General features: G+C 35.9%; 2 non-coding genes across 2 annotated transcripts; both read right to left on the reverse strand.

Moving 5' to 3' along the window:
• Positions 1-777: 777 nt before the first annotated feature.
• TRNAM-CAU (transfer RNA methionine (anticodon CAU)) lies at positions 778-850 on the reverse strand. Its single transcript has one exon. It is a non-coding gene; the product is annotated as a tRNA-Met (tRNA).
• A 5337-nt stretch (positions 851-6187) lies between these two features.
• Positions 6188-6260, reverse strand: TRNAK-UUU (transfer RNA lysine (anticodon UUU)). Its single transcript has one exon. It is a non-coding gene; the product is annotated as a tRNA-Lys (tRNA).

Consider the following 6260-nt stretch of genomic DNA (forward strand, 5'->3'; position numbering starts at 1 on the left):
AAGAAAGAAAGAAAGAAAGAAAGAAAGAAAGAAAGAAAGAAAGAAAGGATTCTCCTCTTTATCTTAGGAAATTAAATCAATCAGTCAAGTTGAGTCAACAAGCATTTCTGAATCGCCCACTATGTGCTTGGGAATGTGCCAAGAGCTGACAAAAGCTTTGGCATTCCTCACTTTACTTTCAATCTTCCAAATGGAAATCCTACTTCTAGCAAGTCTCTTTGTGGCTTTAGTCAACGTCCAAAAGACTAAATGTCAGATTCTAAAATAGTTTGCTTTCAAATCATTGAATCTTGCATAGTTTTAAAGTGGTCTGGGCTTATTTGTTTCTTTGGAAAACACTATTTTAATAATAAGCTTGTATATAGTTACGTGCCTGTTCCATTCCCCATTAAATTGTGAGCCCCTTGAGAGCAGGGACTGGCTTTTGCCTTTCCCCAGAGTTTAGCACAGCGCCTGACACATGGTAAGCGCTTAATAAATGCTTGTTAACTCGACACTGTTCGATATTTTCAAGTGTGTGCACACTCCTTTATTTTTCTGGGAGTCGAGGGTCTTGCCAACATTTCTTTTTGATGGTGACTGATTCGCCCTTCCCAAGCCCACTCTGTAACTCCTCCCCCCAACCCTCCACTCCCATCATCCACTTCGAAGAAAAAGAGATATATCTTAACCTTTGAGATTTCTTCCATTGACTTGTAAATTTCTTATTTTACCTTTCAGGACATAGAGATGTAAATACTAAGGTTGATTTCTAGGACAGAAAAAAAAAAAACATTTTGCCCTCTCTGAGGCTCGAACTCAGGACCTTCAGATTATGAGACTGACGCGCTGCCTACTGCGCTAAGAAGGCAACTGTAAATACTACCTCTACTTCAAATTTAAAAAGGAAGAAGATGGGGGGTGGCTAGGTGGTGCAGTTAAACAGAGCACCGGCCCTGGAGTCAGGAGGACTTGAATTCAAATCCGACCTCGGACACTTAGCACAAAAACTAGCCATGTGACCTTGGCCAAGTCACTTAACCCCAATTGCCCCTCCAAATAAAAAAAAAGTATAAAAATAAAAAAGAAGTAGTATGTACTTTTGAACAATTTTGCATAAGTTCTATTTCCATGAAGAGTTATGTACTGAGGAAATGTTATTTTCTATTTGTTTTGGGGAATATTTACTGAAACCTAAATAAATCATAAAGGACGTTTTTTTCATCAAACTAAAAAACTAAAACATAATTATTATTAGTTTTTCAAATTAACAATTAAACTTAGCTTAAGTACAAAAAAAAATAATGAGACGTAAAATAGCAAGTTTTTTTTTTAGTTATTAATATATTCCCTGGGCACTAGCTAAAAGAACAAGGCACCTTAAGGAAGAGACAGGAGGCTGCATCAGGCAAGTCAAACCGCTACCACTACTACTTTGACTACCATTTCCTCATATACCCTAATGGAGACTACTCTGTCACTGAACTCTAGGGGCTTGAAAACGACAATGCTTCCAGTGCTGTGACGTCAGAGCCATTACACTGGGGAAATGGAGATGCAGCCTGGTAACCTCTCCTGCAGGAACTCTAGATGCTGCTGCCAAAGACCCAGAAAATGAAGCTCTTGCCACCGAAATCCTTGGGATTTTCAAATAGCTCAAAATCAGAAACAAATATAATTTTATCAGTGGAAGTGGCATGTTTCATCTAGAGTTAATAAAGTGTTACATACTATACCATTCATAGAGCCATAACTGCTGTATGAATGATATCATTTAATGTGTGTTGTTATAAGGGAATGTACTCTAGGGGAATAATTGGGAAATCATGGTCAAGTAAAAACAAAATGCATTAATCAGTAATTTAAAAATGTTAATCATGTTATCACTTTCTTTTGTATATTTTGGTTGATTTTTGTGTGAGATATTAAATCATTTTTCAATTCTTGGACTGTAGAGATAACTTGAGTGGTTCCTTAAGCCAGCTCTAAACTGACACACCAGCCCGTGAAAGTTTGAAAAATGGTGGTCCAGGTGTGATTGTCAAGCAATCAGTTTATAGATACCGTGAGCAAGGTTTTTATAGAGTAATGACACAAAAGAAGGTAATTATAGGTCACTTCTTTTTCTAATACTCTTTGTTCAATTTCAAGAAGCCAAACAGCGATGTCAATTTAGGCCTTCATGATTATCATGTCCTTTGATGATTTCCAAGCCATATGAATAGTGTTTAAGAATGTATGGGAGAGCCAACACCTTCTGGAAGTGATCCCAGAACAGGGCACATCCCTGGATCACAGTATATCAGGAAGGCTCTGATTTGCAGCCTCTTCTCGAGGAAAAACCAGGACTTATTGTTGTTCAATGATTTTTCAGTCCTCTCAGATTCTTCAGGATCTCCTTTGGGGTTTTCTTGGCAAGGATCACTTGGATAACACTAGAGTGATTGGTCATTTCCTTCTCCAGCTCATTTTACAAATGAGGAAACGGAGAAAACAGGATTAAATGACTTGCCCAGGGTCACACAGCTAGTAAATATCTGGGGTCAGATTTGAACTCAGGAAGATGAGTCTTCTGACTTCAGGCCCAGTACTGTGACACTAGCCTCCCTTTATACTTAGATAGTCTCATTTGATAGGTGCTTTCTGTAGCTATTAGTATGGTCACATATGTGCTTCAAATGCCTCCATATCAGATAATTCCATAGTGAAAAGAATGACAAGTATTTCTGAAGACTTTTATCATTAATTATTTGACAAATCAAAATTTTATTTTGCTTTAGATGAAGCAACAGACATAATTGAAGATGTTCATTTGGTTATATAGGTACAATATGTTGTTGAAATTTTTGCTTGTGAAGACTTATTACTTTATTCATTGATATCAATATCACAATAGAAGATTTAAATATGCTTAATGAAATCTATAAATAAAAATGATACAACATGGGAACATATATTGTAGTCTCTACTAATGGAACTGATCTGACATCAGAAGAAAATTTAGGTCTGTAAGCATACATTTAAAAAGAGGACCCAACTTGGACACATCAAATATCCTACAATCAAGAAATATATATACTGATTTTCAGGTTATTAAGAGAGTAATCAACCATATTTTTAAAAGCTCACTTAAAGAAAGTATTTTTGCAAAAAAATGTGTTATCATAAGGTAGCACTTCTATGATTGTGAAAATCATATATCAATAGTGAAACATACTGATTTTCTTCTGCCAAAGTTATTTATTTATTAATTGTTTGTTTATTAATTTCTCTATCTCTGTAGACCCAGAAGTACTGCAGGATCTTCACTGGGCAATTCTCAGTACTGATCAGCAGGGAAGATTTAACTTGCTCAGTTTCTCCAACCTGGACAGGTTTACCTGTCCTTAGACAGCCTAGTGCCTCTCACCTACCAGTGTTTCACCATATTGGTGCCAGACTTAGTTCAGACACCAGATTTTGGTTTCATCCCTACTTCAACCTAGGATTCCAGAAAACAAGTGATTCACCAGCCTCAGCCTCCCTCAACAGCCAAGATTACAGGTCTATGCCATCACACCCAGCCACCAAAGTACTATAAAAGGGTTTTCAACTAAAAGAAGAAATTGCCACTTTTCTTAGAGTAAAGATGAAGCAAATTCATTCTGTAACAAAAAAATTCCACCTAAAATTCATGTATTGGTAGATATTTTCCAAAAAAACGAATACTCTTAATAAATCAATTCAAGATCCTCAGATTCATACTGTGATCCAGAAACACAAAGTTATCAGATTTATGAAAAAGTTGCAGAAAATAAATATGCAAAATCGTATTTTATGTGTTTACCAATTTTTAAAAACCTACCCTGTAAATGAAATAGAGGTAAAGACTGTGGGGATTATAATTTCCCATTTTGTAAGAAAAACTAGAGGCAGAGCTGTGAGGCATTTTATTATTAGAAGGTCCATGGTCCCCTCTAATGAAGTGGATAGATCTTTCTTATGATTTGAGATACCCCCATCTTCCAGGGCCTTATTTTTATAAGATTTGATACCAGATTTGATGCTTGAATACTCTATGGGAGCCACACAAAATGCAGAATTTCATTGATTCTCCTCCTAATCAATCTCATTGATTGATAGATCTTGCTTCGAGGGCCAAAATGATGCATCAGTTAGAAATTTTATATATATATGAGAGAGGAGGAGGGGTTTCATGGTGAGCAAAGCATGGGCCATCTCCACTGACTAAGAGTCATAGGATGGTCACCTATGATTCACGTGTTGAATGAGAGACATGATCTGGAGGTACAAAAATAACTTGGAAGACTTTCCAAGTAATGGAGTCACCTCTGCCATGCTGGGCTTGGTCACCAGAACAAGTAAAAACAAGAGTGGAGAGCCTCTAGTTAGCTTCCTATGGTTAAGCAAGTGAATTTACAATCTGCAGTTCACAGTTCTGGGGTCTAATATATAGAACTTATAATCATTACTCCTATGGAATCATATCAAACTGATTAACACTGCTTGGAATAGAGTAGGCCTCCAAATGAATCATTTCTCACAGTACTATAGATTAGCCTATAGAAGCAATTTTAATTATATTTCAAAGACCTAAATATTTCTAAATATGAATAAGTAACCCATTTGCTACATAGTCAAATAGTATAACATAAATCTTATTTTATTTTGAACCAGAAGGGTAAAGATTAGCTTTTGACAGTTTACTTAACCTTTTTTTTTTTTAGGGCAATTGGGTTTAAGTAACTTGCCCAAGGTCATACAGCTAGGATTTTTGTTTGTGTGTGTTAAGTGTTTGAGGTGGGATCCGAACTCAGGTCCTCCTGACTCCAGGGCCAGCACTCTACTCACTGCGCCACCTAGCCACCCCACTAACCTTTTTTTTTTTTTCAGAAATATTATGACATGAGAATAAAAAGTGTATTAAATAAAGCAATACAAATGTTGCTACTATTGGTAACATTTATATAAAACAAGTTTTCTACTATAACTTATTAAGACAAAACATCTCTCAACTTGTGGTTTTGAAAGAATTAGGAATATAGCAATGGCATCAATAACATAACATTTCGAGAGATTTTGATGGAGATAGGATATTTAAACATCATATAAATACTATTAGTATGTTATCATTATGTTCATTATTTTATGTGATAAAGATGAGATTTATAAATTAATTTCTCAAGAAATAGATGCTATTTGCTATATTGTTTTGTCTAAGATTTATTTGGGTGATGTTTAAAAAATATAATACATTTTAGTTCTTTTAAATGAAATTTTATTTTCAGATCTTCATTCACTCTCTCCCACCACTCTCTCCCTCAGCTGAGAAAACAAAACTCATGTTACAAACATGTTTCGTCTAGCAGAATAAATTCCTCAATTGGCCATATCTCCCCACTCCTGAAAAATATGCTTCAGTCTATACTCTGAGTCCATCACCCATCTGGAGGTGGGTAGCATGTTTCATCTTGTGTCCTGTGGAGTTTTGGTCTGTCATTGGGTTGATCAGAATTTCTAAGTCCTACAGAATCACTTGTCTTTACCATATTGCTGTTATTCGTGTAAATTGTCCTACTTTTGCTCACCTTACTCTACATGAGCTCATAAAAGTCTTTCCTGGTTTTTCTGAAGCCATCCCTTTCCTCATTTCTTACAAAACAAGAATATTCCATCACATCACATGAAGATCTATAACTTGTTCCTCCAGTCACTATTTGATGAGCACCCTTTTGATTTGTAATTCTTTGCCACCTTGAAATAAAGAGTTGCTATAAATGTTTTTGTATATACAGATCCTTTTAACACTTAACTTCATTTGAAATGCTAAGAAAATTATTTGCAAAGATTGTTTTCCCCAAAATGGGAGTGGAGGGGAGGAGAATTGTCCATAAAGAATGAAAAATTCTAGCTTGAGGTTTATGTTTATATAGGCCTGAGGAAACAGAAGACTGCCTCCCTTAAACAATCAGTTGATTTCTAGAGAAAGAGAAAAGTAAGTCTCTAGGTAACTTTTTACCGTTCTGATATTTCTTTGACTATTATAGTTAAAATCTGCACAACCAACTCAGAAGACTTCACATCCTACACAAAGAAGAGACCCTACCATGATTAAAAAAAAAGACACCTAGGATATTTTTAAAAATGGGCAACAAGAGTAACAGGAAAAGAAACAATGGGTGCCCATAAATTCTAGTCAAAATGGAAGCGCCTGGACAGGGACTTGAACCCTGGACCCTCAGATTAAAAGTCTGATGCTCTACCGACTGAGCTACCCAGGC

This window comes from Petaurus breviceps, unplaced genomic scaffold (assembly GCF_028583685.1).
Source record: "Petaurus breviceps papuanus isolate PSGF00001 unplaced genomic scaffold, PetGlider_PUasm1.0 180, whole genome shotgun sequence".
Classification (NCBI taxonomy): domain Eukaryota; kingdom Metazoa; phylum Chordata; class Mammalia; order Diprotodontia; family Petauridae; genus Petaurus; species Petaurus breviceps.